General features: G+C 39.5%; 1 protein-coding gene across 8 annotated transcripts in view; it reads left to right on the top strand.

Moving 5' to 3' along the window:
- The window catches only part of CDK19 (cyclin dependent kinase 19), a 209,361-nt gene that overhangs the window by 24,296 nt on the left and 167,987 nt on the right, over positions 1-17,078 (top strand). For 2 of the 8 annotated variants that reach the window (XM_063667075.1, XM_063667076.1), the window contains exon 1: positions 1,750-6,746. The exons of the other annotated variants lie outside the window; for them this stretch is intronic. The gene's annotated coding sequence lies outside the window, so the exon portion shown is untranslated. Of the gene's footprint in view, positions 1-1,749; positions 6,747-17,078 lie in introns of those variants that run through there. 8 annotated transcript variants of the gene reach the window in all.

Genomic DNA, 17,078 nt, shown 5'->3' with positions numbered 1-17,078 from the left:
GCTCACGCCTGTAATCTCAGCACTTTGGGAGGCCGAGGTGGGTGGATCACGAGGTCAAGAGATCAAGACCATCCTGGCCAACATGGTGAAACCCCTTCTCTACTAAACATACAAAAATTAGCTGGACATAGTGGCACATGCCTATAGTCCCAGCTACTTGGGAGGGTGAGTCAGGAGAATTGCTTGAACCCGGGAGGCAGAGGTTGCAGTGAGCTGAGATCATGCCACTGCACTCCAGCCTGGCAACAGAGTGAGACTCCGTCTCAAAAAAAAAAAAAAAAAAAAAAAAATGTTTAAGAAAAAATTAGAAAACATGCTGGGTGGCTGGGCTGGGCTTTGTGGCTCATGCCTGTAATCCCAGCACTTTGGGAGGTTGAGGTGGGAGGATTGCTTGAGGCCAGGAGTTCAAGATCAGCCTAGACAACATAGCGAGACCCTATCTCTAAAAATAATAATAGTAATGATTATTATTTAAAAAATCAAGCTGGGCACAGTGTGTGTGCCTGTAGTCTCAGCTACTCAGAAGGCTGAGGCAGGAGGGTCGCTTGAACCCAGGAGTTTGAATTCAGCCTGGGTGACATAGTGAGACCTTGTCTCTATAAAAAAAATAAAAATTAGAAACAAAGATAAGCAAAAAGAAGTAAAGTTATTCATAGATAACCATTATGAATGATGTGGTATGTTTTTCTACACTTCTTTCTCAGGAAATACCAACTTTTCTCCAAAATGCGATCATATTCTACATACTTTTTAGTAGCCTGTATTTTACATTTTACAATATATAATGAATATTTTTCCATTTTACTAAACCATCTTTTCCAATAGTTGTGTTCTGTCCTTTTTTCCTAAAGAAAATCTATACCATTTACATCTATAACCCTTCCATCAATAATATCTTTAATTACATGCAGTTATTCTTATGGGTATGGATAAAAATCTGCTTTCTGACCTTCTTTCCTCCCAAAATCACTGTTCTACATTTTTCTTTTCTTTTACTTTTAAAATTTAATTCTATTTTTCTTTTTTTCCATGACAGATCAGAACCAGTGTTCTACATTTTTATTTAATTAATTAATTAATTAATTTTTTTTTTTGTTTTGGAGACGGAGTCTCACTCTGTTGCCCAGGCTGGAGTGCAGTGGTGCGATCTCAGCTCACTGCAATCTCCGCCTCCCGGGTTCACGCCATTCTCCTGCCTCAGCCTCCCGAGTAGCTGGGACTACAGGCGCCTGCCACCATGCCCGGCTAATTTTTTGTATTTTTGGTAGAGACGGGGTTTCACCGTGTTAGCCAGGTTGGTCTTGAACTCCTGACCTCGTGATCCACCTGCCTTGGCCTCCCGAAGTGCTGGGATTACTGGCGTGAGCCACCACACCCAGCCCTTGTTCTACATTTTTAATAACTATAGTCTGTATACGTGTACCTTTATTTGTCTAACCAGTTACTCTGTTGATTGATGCTTATTTATAACTTTTTATTATTATAAATAGCACTGTGATAAACAGATGTCCAGTTAAAACTTTGTTTTTCTGAGAGAGAGAACTTTCTAAAGTAGAAATATATAGAGGGATAGGAAAGAGTATGTAAATAAAAATGTACTTTAATTTATCATGATAATTATTATAAAATTTCAAAGTGAATCTGTGAATCAATATTTCTTATTACTATATTGGTTTACATAAAGTAGGAGCTTTAATAACCTATATAATTTATTTTTTATTTTTATTTTATTTTATTATTTTTTGAGACAGAGTCTTGCTCTGTCACCCAGGCTAGAGCATAATGGTGTGATCTTGGCTCACTGCAACCTCTGCCTCCCAGGTTCAAGTGATTCTCATGCCTCAGCCTCCCCAGTAGCTGGGATTACAGGCACCTGCCACCATGCTGGGCTAATTTTTCTACTTTTAGTAGAGACGGGTTTTCTCCATGTTGGCCAGGCTGGTCTTGAACTCCAGACTTCAGGTGATTTACCTGCCTCCGCCTCCCAAAGTGCTGGGATTATAGGCGTGAGCCACTATGCCCAGCCTAAGAACCTGTATAATTAAAAACTTAAAAATCTCTTCTTGGATGTACTTATGGGTAGCAGTATAAATACAACATAAGCGTTTAGAGCTATGTGGAATCTTATCTGGTTCAAATTGCTTGCCTCAGAAGAAGTCCAGAAATATACAGTGCCTTCCTTAATATCACATGATATGTTTCAGCATCTGATATATTGGTGTTGAGTACATGAATAGCTATATATTGGTTTTTCTAACTCCTATCCCAACATTTAAGTCTGTAGCAGGATTTATAAAGATAATGAGAACTATAGTTGCTCTTTGAACAAAATTTGAACTGTGCAGGTCCACTTATACAAGAACTTTTTCCAATAAGTATGTAGAAAAATTTTTTGGAGATTTGCAACAATTTGAATAAATTGGTAAATGAATTGCATTGCTTAGAAATATGGAAAAAATTAAGAAAAAATTAGGTGTGTCATGAATGTATAAAATGTTTATAGATACTAGTCTATTTTATCATTTACTACCATAAAATAGACACAAATCTATTATAAAAAGTTAAAATTTGGCCAGGCATGGTGACTCATTCCTGCAATCCCAGCACTTTGGGAGGCAAAGGTGGAAGAATTCCTTAAGCTCAGGAGTTTGAGATCAGCCTGAGCAACGTGGTTAGACCCTGTCTAAAAATAAAGTTAAAATTTGGCTGGCGTGGTGGCTCACGCCTGTAATCCCAGCACTTTGGGAGGCTGAGGCGGGTGGATCACAAGGTGAAGAGATCGAGACCATCCTGGCCAACATGCTGAAACCCTGTCTCTACTAAAAATACAAAAATTAGCTGGGTGTGGTGGCGCATGCCTGTAGTCCCAGCTACTTGAGAGGCTGAGGCAGGAGAATCTCTTGAACCCAGGAGGCGGAGGTTGCAGTGAGCCGAGATTGTGCCACTGCACTCCAGCCTGGTGACAGGGCAAGACTCCGCCTCAAAAAAAAAGAAGTTAAAATTTATCAAAACTTATGCACACAAACACTTAAAGACCACACATGATGCCATTTGCAGTCCTGAGAAATGTAAACAAATGTAAAGGTATAGTACTGAATCATAACTACTTAAAATTCACTGTTGTACATACTGTACTACTTACTATAATAATTTAATAGCCACTTCTTCTTGCTATTGCTGTGAGCTCAAGTTTTGCAGATATACGCTTAAAATGCAATGTGATGCTAATCATCTCCACATAAGCAGTTTGTCTCTCTGGTAAGTTGGATATGGCAGTAAAAAGTGATCACTTGTGGTTCTTGTGTATTTTTCATCATGTTAAGTGGAATACTGTAAAGTTTGAATAACACCATGGCACCCATATGGAGTGCCATTAATCATGCCAGAAGTGCTCCCAAGAAGCAGAGAGAAGTCATGACATTAGAAAAAAAAGTTCAATTCCTTGATATGTACTGTAGATTGAAGTCTGCAGCTGCAGTTGCTCACCATTTCAAGATAAATGAATACAGCATAAGGATCATAAAAAAAAAAAAAGAAATTTGTGAAGCCATTTCTCCAGCTATGCCAACAGGTGTAAAAACCTTGCACTTCTTGCTAAATAACTTTTTATCTTGTATTGAAAAGATACAGCTTCTCTGTGGGTGCAGGATTGCTATAAGAGAGGCATACCTATAGATTCTAATGTGATTTGAGAAAAAAAGAATTCATGTGACACCTTATAGCAAAAGAAAGGTGAAGGATCTAAAGCTGGATAATTTTATGGCAGCCAAGGATGGTTTGATAATTTTGGAAAGAGATGGCTTTAAAATTGTCAGGATAGGCTGGATGTGGTGGCTCATGCCTGTAATCCCAGCACTTAGGGAACCTGAGGCAGGAAGAGCTCTTGAGACCAGGAGTTTGAGATCAGCCTAGGCAACATAGTGAGACCCTATCTCTTAAAAAAAAAAAAAAAAAAAATTAGCCAGGCATGGTGATGCAAACCTGTAGTCCTAGATACTTGAGAAGCTGAGGCAGGAGGGTCACTTGATCCCAGGAGTTTGAGGTTATAGTGAGCTATAATCTTGTACCACTTCACTCCAGCCTGGGCAGCAGATCAGGAGCCTGTCTCAAAAACAAACAAAAAAACAAAAAACAGGACGGGTACAGTGGTTCACACCTGTAATCCCAGCAATTTGGGAGGCCGAGGTGGGCAGATCACTTGAGGTCAGGAGTTCGAGACCAGCCTGACTAACATGATGAAACCCTGTCTCTACTAAAAATACAGAAATTAGCCGGGTATGGTGGCACATTGACTGTAATCCCAGCTACTCAGGAGGCTGAGACAGGAGAATCATTTGAACCCGGGAGGCAGAAGTTACAGTGAGCCGAAATCACGCCACTACACTCCAGCCTGGGCAACAGAGCGAGACTACGTCTCATAACAAAACGAAACAAAAAAAAAAACACCCCAAAACCCAGTCAAGATAACAGTAAATGCAGCAGATAAGTTCCCAGATGCTAATAAGAAAATCATTGAATTATGGAAGCTCAAAACAATAAATTCCTGCCAGGTGTCATGGCTCACGCCTGTAAATCCTAGCACTTTGGCAGGCCAAGGCAGGAGGATCACTTGAGCCCAGGAGTTCGAGACCAGCTTGGGCAACATAGTCAGACCCTGTCGCTACAAAAATATAAAATAAAATATGGTGGCACGTTACCTAGAATCTTAGCTACTTGTGAGGCTGAGGTTGGAGAATCCCTTAAGCCTAGGAGGTAGCGGCTACAGTGAGCTGTGATTGTTCCACTGCACTCCAGCCTGGGTGACAGAGTGAGACCTTGTTCCCCCCCCCCAAAAAAAAAATCATTGAGGAGAAAGGATATCTGCTTGAATAGGTTTTTGTTTTTTTTTTTTTTTTAGACAGAGCCTTGCTCTGTCACCCGAGCTGGAATGCAGTGGCACAATCTCCACTCACTGCAAACTCTGCCTGCCAGGTTCAAACGATTCTCCTACCTGAGCCTCACAAGTAGCTGGGATTACCAGCATGCACCACCACGCCCAGCTAATTTTTATATTTTTAGTAGAGACAGGGTTTCACCATGTTGGCCAAGGCTGGTCTCGAACTCCTGACTTCAAGTGATCCGCCCATCTGGACCTCCCAAAGTGCTGGGATTACAGGTGTGAGCCACCGCACCTGGCCCTGAATAGGTTTTTAATGTGGACAAAAGGGCCTTATTCTGGAAAAAATGCCACAAGGAACATTTATTAGTAATGAAGCAAGCCCCAGGATTTAAGGCAAGAAGGGATAGAAGGATAGAATTCTACCATTGTGTGCAAATGCAGTTTGGGTTTATAATTAGGACTGCCCTTATCTATAAAGCTGCTAACCCCTGAGCCTTGGAAGGAAAAGATAAACACCAGCTGCCAGTCTTTTCATTTTACAAAAGAAAAGTTTGGACAGTGAGAACTCTTTTTCTTGATTGGTTCCATCAATGCTTTGTTCCCTAAGGAAGTACCTTGCCAATAAGGGACTGCCTTTCAAAGTTCTTTTGATATTAGACAATGCCGTGATCCCCCATAGCCCAATGAGTTCAACAGTAAAGGTGTTGAAGTAATCTATTTGCCCCCAAACACATTTCTAATTTAGCCTGTAGATCAGTGGGTTATAGGACCTTTAAGGCTCATTACACGCGGTACCCTATGGAAAGGATTGTCTACATTATGAAAGAGAAACCCAATAGGGAGAACATCGTGAAAGTCTAGAAGGATTGCACCATTTAAGATGCTATTGTTACAGCCACAGAAGCCATCAAGCTCAGAACAATACATTCCTGCTGGAGAAAACAGTGCCCAGATGTTGTGCATGACTTCACAGGGTTTATGACAGAGCCAGTTAAGGAAATCATGAAAGAAATTTGTGGGTATGGAAAAAAAGATGGGGGAGTGAAGAGTTTTAAAATACAGATCTGAGAGAATTAAAGACTTAATAGATGGCACACCAGAGGAATTAATAAATGACTTGATGGAGATGAGTGCTTCCAAACCAGTACCAGATGATGAGGAAAAAGACACACAAGAAGCAGTATCAGGAAACAAATTGATGTTAGACAAGCTGGCAAAATGGTTCTGATTATTTAGGCTGCTTTGGACTTCTTTTACAATATCTCCTCTTCTATGATACAGACACTGAAACTAAAGCAGACGGTGGAAGAAGGAATGGTACCATACCAAAACATTGCTGGAGAAATGAAAAAGCAAAAAAGTCCGGCAGAAATTATGATGTATTGCTTTTTTTTTTTTTTTTTTGAGATGGAGTTTCGCTCTTGTTGCCCAGGGTGGAGTGCAATGGCTTGATTTCGACTCACCACAATCTCTGCCTCCCCGGTTCAAGCGATTCTCCTGCTTCAGGCTCCCGAGTAGTTGGGATTACAGGCATGTGCCACCACGCCCGGCTGATTTTGTGTTTTTAGTAGAGACGGGTTTTCTCTATGTTGGTCAGGCTGGTTACCAACTCCCAACCTCAGGTGATCTGCCTGCCTTGGCCTCCCAAAGTGCTGGGATTACAGGCGTGAGCCACCACACCTGGCTTATGACGTATTTCTATAAAGTTACACTAAGTGTGCCTGCCTCTTCTGTCTCCCCTTCTACCTCCTCTGCCTCTGCCATCCTTGAGACTGCAAGACCAACTCCCCTCTTTCTTCTCAGCCGACTCAATGTGAAGACAATGAGGATGAAGAACTTTATGATGATCCACTTCTACTAATGAATAGTAAATATATTTTGTCTTTTTTATGGTTTCCTTAGCATTTTCTTTTCTGTAGCTTACTTTATTGTAAGAATACAGTGTATAATAAAAATAACATACAAAATATATGTTAATTGACTGTTTATGTTATCGGTGAGGTTTCCAGTCAACAGTAGGCTATGAGTAGTTAAGTTTGTGGGAGTCAGAAGTTGTATGTGGGTTTTTGACTGTGTGTGGGGTAAGCGCCGCTAAGCCCTGTGTTGTTCAAGGATCAACTGTTTGCCTGTGGGGCAAGCAATGATCTCTAATAAAGGGAGACTGATGAAGGCAAATTGGTTATCAAAAATTGTCAGAATGTACTTTTCTATAAACGTTCTAGGATATTGACTGATTGATGAATTAGTGCATTTTCCATTAGTTAAATGTTTGTTTAGGGCTTTCTAGCCAGGGGCTTTTTTTTTTTTTTTTTTTGACAATTCAGTGGTTTTTAGCATATGCACAGGGTTGTATAATTATCACCATTATCTAATTTTAGAACATTTCATCACCACAAACACTGTACACATTAGCAGTCACTCCTCATTTCCCTCTAATCAACTTTTCGTGGCTCGTCTATGGATTTGTCTATTCTGGACATTACGTAAAAATGAAATCATACTATATATGTTATTGTGTGTCTTGCTTTTACTCAGCATAATCAAAGTTCACCCATATTGTAGCATGTATGAGTATATCATTCTTTCAAATGACTGTGTGGATATATCACGTGTTTATCGATTCATCAACTGATGAACATTTGATTGTTTCCACTTTTAGGCTATTGTGATTAATGCTGATATAAATATTTTTGTAGAAGTTTTTGTTGGGCCATATGTTTTCAGTTCTCTTGGGTATATATCTAGGAGTGGAACTGCAGCATAATATGTTAGCTGTTATGATGTTTAACCTTTGGAAGAACTACCAGCCTCTTTCCCAAAGCAGCTGTACCATTTCACATTTTCACCTGAAATGTGTGAGGGTTTCAGTTCTCTACATCCTTGTCAGCATATGGTATTGTCTATCTTTCTGATTTTAGTCATCCTCGTGGGTGTGAAGTGGTAGCTCACTGTGGTTTTGATTTGCAGTTCCCTAATAGCTTATGATGTTGAGCATTTTTTCATGTGCTTAGCGACCATTGCATATATTCTTTGGAGAAATGCCTACTCAAATTCTTTGCTCATTTTAAAATTAGGTTGTATTTTTATTATTGTAAGAGTTCTTTTTATATTCTTAATACTATGCTCTTATGTGATGTATAATTTGCAAATATTTGTTGTTTTTTTTTTGAGTTGCCTTTTCACTTTCTTTTTTTTTTTTTTTTTTTTTTTTTTTTTGAGACGAAGTCTTGCTCTGTCACTCAGGCTGGAATGCAGTGGTGCGATCTTGGTTTGCTGCAGCCTCTGTCTCCCCGGCTCAAGCAATTCTCCTGCCTCAGCCTCCCGAGTAGCTTATGTTACAGGTGTGCACCATCATGCCAGCTAATTTTTGTATTTTTAGTAGAGACGAGGTTTCACCATGTTGGCCAGGCTGGTCTTGAACTCCTGACCTCAGGTGATCCACCCGCTTCAGCCTCCCAAAGTGCTGGGATAACAGGCGTGAGCCACCGTGCCCAGCCTGCCTTTTCAATTTCTTGATGATTCACTTCTTTGGTTTTGTGATTCACTTTGAATCACAAAAGTTTTTAATTTTGATGAAGTCCAATCCATCTCTTTTTTTTCTTTTGTTGCTTGTGCTAAGAAACCACTGCTTGATCCAAGGTTGCAAAGATTTACTCTTTTGTTTTCTTTTAAGAGTTTTGTGGTTTATGCTCTTATATTTAGGTCTGGAAGTGCTTTTTTTTTTTTTTTTTGGAGACAGAATCTTGCTCTGTTACCCAGGCTGGAGAACAATGGTGTTATCTCGGCTCACTGCAACCTCCACCTCCTGGGTTCATGTGATTCTCTTGCCTCAGCCTTTGGAGGAGCTGGGATTACAGGTGTGTGCCACCACACTCGGCTAACTTTTGTATTTTTAGTAGAGACGGAGTTTCATCATGTTGGCCAGGCTGGTCTCAAGCTCCTGACCTCAAGTGATCTGCCTGCCTTGGCCTCCCAAAGTGCTGAAATTATAGGTGTGAGCCACCGCACCCAGCTCAGATATTCTTAGTGTTTTTAAATTTAACTTTATTGTGCTTTTACTTGATGTGGAAATTTGCAACACTTCAAGTAAAGCTATTACACTCCAAAAAGTTGTGCAGCAAATTTAACGAGGGTCCTTGCCCTATATTTTGTCTGCTGTTCCTGCCCCTACCCAAAGTTAGTACTCTGCATTGTGCTGCCTCCTCCCATGTCATCTCTCAGGCTGTGGATGCAAAGTGTCATTTTATTTTATCCTTTTAAAAACATCAGTTACCCTGACCAGAAGGAAAGAATTTAGTATGTTGGTATAATGGTGGGACTGTAGGCTGCAGACTGTAGGAATAGTGTGCTGCAGGTGAGCAAGTGAAACTTCATTCTTAGATTAATAATTTATGATAGCTATTAGTGGGAGATAGATTGCTTATATGGAACAGACTCAAGATTATTGTTACATCTTTGTAGTCTATGCAGAGAAAGCAAAATATATAAAATTGTGGAGGAAAGAACAATAGCAAGTCATTCAGGATATCTAGAGCAAATACTCAGGATGGAGGTTGGAAATGCGTTTGAGAGAGAGGGAGAGCATAATCATGTGTGCCAGGCTAAAGAATTTGGCGTTTAACCTGATGGAGAAAGGGAGTAATAGATTCCAAATGGAATAAATTATTTTAGTTCCCAAAATGGAAATAGTGATTTTTTTTTTCTGATTGTAAAGAGAATACATGTTTGTTGTAACATGCAAGCAAGTAATAAAAAATAGGCAGTGAGAAGTCCCTGTAATCCCATTCACTAGAGATAACCACTGCTGAACAGTTTGCTGTATAGTTTTACAGAGGAGAATTTTGTGATCAGTTTTGCAGCAGTGTGGATGGTGGAAAGGACAAAAGTTGGATGACATTGGAAGTAGATGGCTGTTAGGTCCAAATAGAAATGATGAGGACCTGTTTCTTAGTGGTAGCTGTGGGGGTAGAAAAGGTACAGAACTGGGGAAAAGTCCAAGGGATTTTTTTAGGAGCTAGGAATCAGTGACCAGTTTGGCAACTGGGTGAAGGACTGATAAGTGGCCAGGATGAGAGTTGATTGGATTTCCCAGAACCTGGGACCAAACTGTGGCATCATTTGAGCAGGCATAAAAGGGACAAATAGCAGTTGTTGCCAGCAGCATAATTTCAGAGTGGAAAGTCTGTCCTTTTGTTCTTATTTTCCTCCTGTGTTTCTGGGTTTATTTAGAAGGGGAGGGTACAAGTAAGAATTCAATTTTGTTTGGACAGATAAAAGCTATTATATCATGCCCTTTTCTCTAACTAATTCTGTTTCTTTTATTAGTTGAGTTTAGCAGGTTTCTTTGAGAAGTTGCTTCTGTTTTGTTGTGTAATTATAGCATTAGCTTTTAAACTTCACAAAGTTTATGTCGGAATCTTTAAATTTTTATTCTGGGGAATTGGGATTGAGGTGGGGTGAGGGAGCCACTTTGGCAAGTTATTGACAGAGATTCTTTGACTCTAAGAGCTGATTGTATCTCTGAATAGGTTTTTTTTTTTTTTTTCCATTTGAGACAGGGCCTCACTTTGTCACCTAGGCAGTGACATGATCTTGGCTCACCACAGCTTCCACCTCCTGAGCTCAAGCAATCCTCCCACCTCAGCCTCCTGAGTAGGTGGGACTACCAGGATGTGGCAACACGCCTGGCTAATTTTTGTATTTTTTTTGTAGAGATGGGGTTTCACAATGTTGCCCAGACTGGTCTTGAACTCCTGAGCTCAAGCCATCTGCCCGTGTTGGCCTCCCAAAGTGCTAGGATTAGAGGTGTGAGCCACTGCACCCAGCCCGAATTGGGTCTTGCTTTCACCAGGTTCTGCTGTGTTTCTTATTACTGGGAACAGGCAACTGTCTGATATAGTTTGGATATTTGTCCCCTCCAAATCTCAGGTTGGAAATTGACCTCCAGTGTTGGAGGTGGGGCCAACTGGGAAGTGTTTGGGTCATGGGGGCAGATCCCTTAGACTGGCTTGGTGCTGTCCTAGGTAATGAGTGAATTCTTGCTCTGTCAGTTCCCAGGGAGATCTGGTTGTTCAAAAATAATCTGGGACATCCCTCCTCTCTCTCTTGCTCCCTCTGTTGCCATGTGACACACTGGCTCCCCTTCCCCTTGTGCCATGATTGAAAGCTTCCTGAGGCCCTCATCGGAAGCAGATACTGGTGCCATGTTTCTTATATGGCCTGCAGAACCATGAGCCAAATAAAATTATTTTCTTTATAAATTAGCCAGTTTGAGGTATTCCTTTATGGCAACGCAAAATGGACTGATACACTAATATCTCACACATTTTCTTTCCTTACAACTTTTTGGATGGTTAATCAAGATAATGTGCATAAAGAACTACATAATGCTATGTAGTAGGCACTAAAAGACACTGGCTTCTTCTATCTTACCTAAGAACAAACTTGAGATTATAAAAAAAATGAAAAGTTAAAATCTCTTTCTTGCAAGTTTCATTTTTCCTTTAAAAATTTTAAAAGTATATCTAAATGCCACCTCCTCTCTGCTTTCTCATCTCTGGAAGATGGGAAATCTTCCAGAGAAGAGAAATGTCCATGATACTCCTCCTTTGCACTCATAGTACCTTGGAACATTCTTCTTTCAAGCAGCTCATCATTCAGTATTTTAATTGTGCAGTACAATGCCTGGCACATAATTGATCCTCAATAAATATTTGTTGTAGAGATGTCTTGAAATGAGATAAAATGTTCTCCAGTGCCTTCTCTTGAACAGCTGAACAACCGTACTGAAAAAAAGAGGTTTGTTTATCCACTCAGGAAGCTTGGTTTGTTCTAGAAGAAAAATGGTATTTTGTAGTTAGGAAGTTTAAGTATTACCAACTGTCTTAAAATAAATTTAAATAAAAATAAATAAATAAATAAATTCTGATGTCTTCTGATATATACCTTGATAGGAGATTTTGTGTGATTTGAAATGAAGGCAACAGCATGACTTTTTTTTTTTTTTTTTTTTTTTGAGACGGAGTGTCTCTCTGTCGCCAGGCTGGAGTGCAGTGGTGCGATCTCAGCTCACTGCAACCTCTGCCTCCCAGGTTCAAGTGATTCTTCTGCCTCAGTCTCCTGAGCAGCTAGGATTACAGGTGCATGCCACCACGCCCGGCTAATTTTTGTTTTTTGTTTTTTTTTTTGAGATGGAGTCTCACTCTGTCACCCAGGCTGGAGTGCAGTGGCGCCATCTCTACTCACTGCAACCTCCATCTCCTGGGTTCAAGTGATTCTTCTGTCTCAGCTTCCCAAGTAGCTGGGATTACAGACATGTGCCACCACACCCAGCTAATTTTTATATTTTTAGTAGAGACAGGGTTTTCCCATGTTGGCCAGGATGGTCTCGATCTCTTGATCTTGTGATCTGCCTGCCTCGGCCTCCTGAAGTGCTGGGATTACAGGTGTGAGCCATCGCGCCTGGCCTAATTTTTATATTTTTGTAGAGATAGGGTTTCACCATGTTGGCTAGGCTGGTCTCAAACTCCTGACCTCAAGTAATCTGTCCACTTTAGCCTCTCAAAGTTGGGATTACAGGTGTGAGCCACAGCGCTCAGCCTCCTTTAAGTGCTTGAGAATATGAGATTTTACAAAATTTATTTTTTTGTTGTAGAGATGGGGTCTTACTGTTTTGCCCAGGCTGGCCTCAAACTCCTGAGTTCAAGTGATCCTCTTGCCTCAGCCTTCCAAAGTGCTGGGATTACAGGCGTGAGGCACTGTGCCCCGCCAAGGTTTTTGAAGTACTTAAGAATGACTGTTTCTCTGAACTTCATTTATTCATCTAACATTTATTGAGTTCTTTATGCCCTAGTCTAGACCTTGTGCTAAGGGCTATGGAAAGTCAAAGAGTTACAAATGGTTTCCTGTCCTCAAGGCCTTTCACTTTAATGACAGAGGAAGACCAAAACATCTCCACATTGCATTATAGTTTCATAGGAAAGGTAAGCACAAAGGAACATTGTCCATTCATATTTGGTGCATGAGTTTGTTGTTTATGCCTGTGTATAGGGTGAGTGCAGCAGGAAAGCTTTTTGGAGGAGCCGAGACTTGAAGGATACATGGAGAAAGACTGGGGAAAGGCATTTATTCCCAGCAAAGTGTATATACCTGTGCAAAGGCAGGGTGGTATTAGAAGTCTATAATTGGTTCTTTATGGCTGGAGGTAAGGCTGCAGATATAAGCAGAGGTCAAAGGAATCATGAAAGATAAGGAATCATGTGCCAAGATAATGATTTTGATGATTCTGATTTGTATTTTAGAAAGATCACTGATACAGCAGTGTAAAGGTGGGTATATTAGATTTAGGTTCACCTATAATACAAAACAGGTGGTCTCAACAAAATAGAGGTATATTTCTCCCACTGAAGTCCAGTTTTGGCATGATGACTCTAGGATCATCAAAGACCTGAGTTCCTTCTGTTTGACTGTCCCTTGGCACAGCTTCCATTACCCTTATTGTCCAGAATGACTGCTGGAGTGCCATCCACCATATCTGAACTACAGACACACTTCTAGCTAAGTTCCCTTTAAGTAGCTATCTTGGAAGTGTCTCATCCAGTGACTTCCACTTCTAGCTTATTGACCAGTCGTAGCAGCGAGGAAGGCTGGGAAATATACACTTTTACCTGGATACATGCCACCCAGAATAAAACCATGGTCTGTTCCTAAGGAAGAAAGGGAGAATGGGTGTATACTAGGCAGCCAGTAGTGTTTGCCACAAAGAGGATGGATAATGGAGGTAGGGAGAACAATTTAGTACAATTTACCCAAGTAGTAATACGTGTGATTGCTTACACGAGACTGGTTTGGTTAATAATGCAAGAATTGAAACTCTGTAGTAACTCTGAGTAAAAGCCATTCTGCTGGGAAACCTAGAGGACTCCAGTGGTTATTTTGATAACATAACTGTTTTAGTGGGGCAAAAATTGTACTTTAATTATTTTAATCTTTGAATTAAAAGACTTCCAATTAAACTTTTAGTAAAATTAAATGAGTACTAAAGAGAATTAATGTTTTTAAGAAAGGCATTGATAGCAATTCCTTTTTTAAAAAAGTGTGTAGTATGATTTTTAAAAACTATATGACAATATACATTAAACGGGTTTACAGTGGTTTTTTGGGAGATGAAATAATTTTATTTTTCTTTTTTGCAATTCCCTTTTTAGATTTTCTATACTTAGCACATGTTACTTTTTAAAAAACTGTGATAAACATAACAAGAAATTTGCCAACTTAACTATTTTTAGGTATACAGTTCAGTGGCATTGAGTACATTCATATTGTTGTGCTACCATCACCACCATCCATCCACAGACCTCTTTCATCTTACAAATCTGAAACTCTGGACCTATTATAGAATAAGTCCCCATTCTCCCCTTCCCCCAGCACATGGCAACCACATTCTGCTTTCTGTCTCTATGAATTTGACTACTGTACCTACCTCATGTACATGGGATCTATAGTGTTTGTCCTTTTGTGAGGGCTTATTTGACCTGGCATAATGCCTTCAAGCTTGTTGTAGCATGTGTCAGAATTTCCCTCCTTTTTATGGCTAATATTCTGTTATATGTATATGCTACCAATTGTTTATCCACTCATCCATTAAGGGAAGCTTGGATTGCTTCCACATTTTGACTACTGTGAATAATGGTACAACAAACATGGGTATAGAAGTATCTCCTTGAGTCCCTGCTTTTCGTTCTTTTGACTCCATACCCAGAAGTGGAACTGCTGGATCATATGGTAATTCTCTGTTTAACTTTTTTGATGAACCACTATACTATTTTCTATAGCAACTGCACCACTTCATGCTCCTGCCAACAGTACACAAGGGTTCCAGTTTTTCTACGTCCTCACCTTCTTATTTTATTTTATTTTTTAGTTTTTTGATAGTAGCCGTCATAAGGTATGAGGTCGTATCTTATCGTATTGAGACTTTAAAGTTTACAGAATGTTTGAGTGAGTTATGTAACCAAATGACAGCAAGTTTAAATAACTGAAATACTTAGTCTTGCTACTCTTAGACCAATATTATTTGTTATTCGGATATATTGATTTTAAATTTTAAGGCCTTTTGTTTTGAAAAAGTTCTAATTCTTCTTTTAGTTTCATATCAAACACTTCTTATTTTGTTACATATTTTATACAATATCATTTTAATTGAAATTTTCTGAGAAAATGTTGCTTATGCTGAGGAATATATAGCATGATTGAATACTTGAGAACACGTATAATTGTTTGGCTTCTTACATATAGATAGATGCCGGTTTGTATGATTTTAATTTCATAGGCTGGATGATGTGGTGACGAAGAACATGTTTCTGGGAGTGGTCTGGATTTGACTTGCCACTTCTGGCTGCATGCTTTTGGGCAAGTTTCTTAAATGTCCTGTGTCTCATTTCTTCATCTTTAAAGTATAATAGTACCTATCTCAGAGTTGTGAAGACCAAATGAGTTAGTGCTTGTACAACTCTTAGAACTGTGCCTGGCACATGAAACATTCTATGTAAGCCTTTGCTGCTATTATTGTTTTAATGGATGGGAATTTATCTCTTTGGTTTTCAGGATTATATGTAATATTCAAGTAGTCACTGTGTTTCAACATAGTATGTCAAATGCACTTAACTTAGAATGTCACAAGCACTGCTTTAGAGGAGGGTGCAGTCTAGAAGGCTGTTTTGGGAATCAAGAGAAGATACAGCTGAGGCTGGGCATATTGCTAAATTAGTAATTTGATATAATCATCTCTTGGGGACTGTGCTCTTCTGGCTGCCATTTAGCTTTGACAACTAACTATTCTAGGCTCTTTTGGCCAGCTCAAACTTTTGATTGCTTCTTCAGGCTTCCTCACACAGCTCCCCACATTATTTGGCTGGGCAAAGAATATTTTTCTCTGGTTCTTTTTTTTTTTTTTTTTTGAGACAGAGTTTCAGTCTTGTTGCCCAGGCTGGAGTGCAGTGGCGCGATCTCGGCTCACTGCAACCTCCACCTCCCAGGTTCAAGCGATTCGCCTGTCTTAGCCTCTCGAGCAGCTGGGATTACAGTTGCATGCCACCGTGCCCAGCTGATTTTTGTATTTTTAGTAGAGACGGGTTTTTGCCATGTTGGCCAGGCTGCTCTTGAACTCCTGACCTCAGGTGATCCACCTGCCTCAGTCTCGCAAAGTGCTGTGATTACAGGCATGAGCCACTGCGCCCTGCTATTTTCTCTGGTTCTTAGTTAACAACTTTTGTTAAGTCGCTAATTTAAATAGAATGCACTGGCTTAAATTTTTGCATAAAATAGCACTCTGTGATTTATAACATTTTTAAAAACCTTGTTTCACTGAAATTCAGTATAAATCTGAGAGATGGTGAAGGTGTCCTCATTGAACAACTCTGGTTATACTGAGGGATTAAGTGCCTGATATCACAAAGCAATTAAATGAGCTACCTTGGATTTGAACTCAAGTCACCTGGCTTCAGGGCCAATGTTTTAAAATACTGTTTTTTCCTTGACATGTCATCAGGTTTTAAGACAATACTTTGTTCCTTCTTTCCTAATTATTTGATGATACTTTTAAAGATTTCTAAATATTCCATAAAGATAATATGCCTCTCTCTTTTAAATTTAACAGCTGATAAAATTTATCTGATTCATTTTTCTCATACATCAGCTATATTTTGTGGTCTTTTATCCCTATTACCAGAAAATAATGAAATAAGATCTGAGATCTAAATATTTTACCTGATTAAATCCTTAATTTTTTACATGAATGTTTTCTGAAAAGCCTTTCATATTTCATGATTATTTTTATTTTGATATTGGAACAAGGTAGATTTCTCCCATACTGCCTAGCATATGTAGTACCTTGCTTATTTCAACATTACTGTCAGAATTAAATTAAATTTTGCCACTAGAATAGCTTTACAGTGCTACTTTCTCCTTTTTTCTTTTACGTTGTCCTCTTCTAGGTCTGTTTTTAATTGCTTTTCTCTGATATTCCCTATAATTTCTGGTTCTAAGAAGAGAATGTACCTTGAGCTGCAGGGTTTGCCATTCTCTATTTTGCGAAGTATATTTTTCTACCTAATTTCTTTTATTTTTTCTTTTCTTTCTTTTTTTGAGTTGGATTCTCGCCCTGTTGCCAGGCTGGAGTGCAGTGGTGTGATCTTGGCTC

This window comes from Pongo pygmaeus, chromosome 5 (assembly GCF_028885625.2).
Source record: "Pongo pygmaeus isolate AG05252 chromosome 5, NHGRI_mPonPyg2-v2.0_pri, whole genome shotgun sequence".
NCBI lineage: Eukaryota > Metazoa > Chordata > Mammalia > Primates > Hominidae > Pongo > Pongo pygmaeus.
Note: the sequence above shows the minus strand (reverse complement) of the source record. Positions and strands in the feature narration are given on the sequence as shown.